This window comes from Oratosquilla oratoria, chromosome 3, assembly GCF_046742065.1.
Source record: "Oratosquilla oratoria isolate Oo_2021 chromosome 3, ASM4674206v1, whole genome shotgun sequence".
NCBI classification, from domain to species: domain Eukaryota; kingdom Metazoa; phylum Arthropoda; class Malacostraca; order Stomatopoda; family Squillidae; genus Oratosquilla; species Oratosquilla oratoria.
In genome coordinates this window covers 60,921,072-60,923,571 of record NC_134779.1, presented here as the reverse complement: position 1 = coordinate 60,923,571, position 2,500 = coordinate 60,921,072, and positions in this window count along the sequence as shown.

Below are 2,500 nucleotides of genomic sequence, written 5' to 3'. Positions count from 1 at the left end.
TCAAGACAAAGAAATGTCTTCCCTTTTCTTCCATGTACTCTGTTGTTGTCGTTGTTGTCGTTGTTGTTGTGTTTGTTGCTGTAGCTATGGTTGTGATGTTGTTGTTGTTGTTGTTGTGGTTATTTTTTTTTTACTGTCTCGCTGGTTTTGCTGCTCTTTCTGTCGTTCTTCATGTTGTTGTTGTTGTTGTTGTCGTTCTTCATGTTGTTGTTGTTGTTGTTGTTGTTTTAATTTCCGTTGTTGCTGTTAGTATGATTATCGTTCTTGTTATTGATATCATTGTTGTTGTCTTTGCCGTTGTCGATGTTGTTGTTGATATTGATAATGATAATGAAAATGATGATCATAATGATAATAATAGAATGTAAACTGAAAGAAGAAGAAAAGAAAAGAAAAGAAAAAGTATTATCCATCTATTTTACCTTTTGTTACCTACACCTCTGGTCACAGGCCTCCATACCAGTTTTGCTATTAACGAAGTATTTATCTAAAACTGAATCAAATCGTTACGCGTTAATGAAAATAATAGTAATAATAATGATGATAATAACAATAATAATAATAATAATAATGATGATGATGATGATGATGATGATGATGATGATGATGATGATGATGATGATGATGATGATGATGATGATGATGATGATGATGATGATGATGATGATGATGATGATGATGATGATGATGATGATAATGATGATGATAATAAACTCGACTTAAAAGAAAAATTAGTAGATTACCTTCCATCTCTCCCATTCTTTCCTTTCCTTTTCCTATAACATTGTTTTTGTCCTTACCCCTATCCTTGTCCATATCCTTTCTCCTTCCCCCTTCCCCTTCATTTTCCACCTGCCTCTTCTCCTTCCCCATCCTCTTCCCCCTCACCTTCCCTCTCCCCACTCCCCCCCCCGTCCCTCCTACCTCCCTACTCCACCTTTAATTGGTGCCCTTCTTATCACCCCTTACCCATCCTCTCCCCGTTCCCCCTCATCCCCTCCTCCTCTTCCCTTCCCTTCCCCCCTCCTCCTTTACCTTTCATTGCTGCCCTCTTATCGTGCCGAAATGGTCTTTATTCCTTACCTATTTCCCTTCCCGCGCCCTTTCTCTTCCCTTCACCCTTACCCATCTTCTCCCCCTTGCCCCTCCTCCCCTCCTCCTCTTCCATTTCCTCCTCCTCCTCCACCTTTCACTGGCGGCCTTCTTATCGTGACGAAATGCTCCTTAAATGCCTTTCGGCCCATAAAGCATCACCAGCGCGCCGAGTGCGTGTGCCCCCGTCCCACCTTTCCATACATCCAGCCCATCGGCACCTCCTCCTTCTCCTCCTCTTCCTCCTCCTCCTCCTCCTCCTCCTTCTCCTCCTCCTCCTACTTCTACTCCTCCTCCTCCTCCTCCTCCTCCTCCTACTCCTCCTCCTACTCCTCTTCCTTCTCCTCCTCCTCCTTCTCCTACTCCTCCTCTCTTCCTCCTCCTCGTCCTCCTCCTCCTCCTCCTCCTTCTCCTCCTACTCCTCCTCCTCTTCCTCCTCCTCCCCTCCTCCTCCTCCTCCTCCTCCTCCTCCTCCTCCTTCTCTAAATCCTTCCTCCACCGTTCCTCGTTCTCCTGCTCCTCTTCTTCTACCTCTCATTTTTCCTTTTCCTCCCTTTCCTACTCTTCCTGCTCGTCCTCCTTCCTCCTACTCCTCCACCTCTCCCTCCACCTCCTTATCCTCCTCTTTCTCCTCCACTTCCACCTCCTCCTCCTCTCTTCCTCCTTCTCCTCCTCTTCCTACTCCACCTCCTCCTCCTCTATCTCCTCTTCTTACTCCCCCTCCTCATTCTTCTCCTCCTCCTCCTCCTCCTCTTCCTACTCCACCTCCTCCTCCTCTATCTCCTCTTCTTACTCCCCCTCCTCATTCTTCTCCTCCTCCTCCTCCTCTTCTTAGTCCTCCTCCTCCACCACCACCACCACATTCACCCCGTCACCCCTTCTATTCTTTACCGCTCCACCTCCTTTCTTATCCCTTCCATTTCTTCCGTACTCCTATTATCCTCCCTCACCTCTCTATCTTCCTCTCTTTTCCTTTTACTCTTCTCTCTCTCTTCACCCTATCCTTCTCTCTCCTCTCTCTATCTCTCTCTCTCTTTACTCCCAACACACCTCTCTTCTCTCTTCCTTTACCCTATTCCATCTTAACCCTACTCTCCTTTCTCTTCCTCATATTCTTCTTTCCTGCCTCTCTCCTACTTATAACCTCCTGTTTTATTCTTTAACCCTCTCTTTACTCTCTACTACCTTACCATCTCCTCTTTACCATATCTCTTTCTTCCCCATTTCTCTCTCCCTTCCCCCATCCTCCTATCCATCTCTCTGCCTTCATCTATTTCCACTCCAACCCTCATCTCTCATTCCCTTCTCCTTTCTCTCCTCCCTTCGTATCCATCTCTATCCCATTCCTGCAACTTCCTTTACGCTCTCTCTATTTCCTTTCCCTTACCTTCCCTATATTTATCCCTCT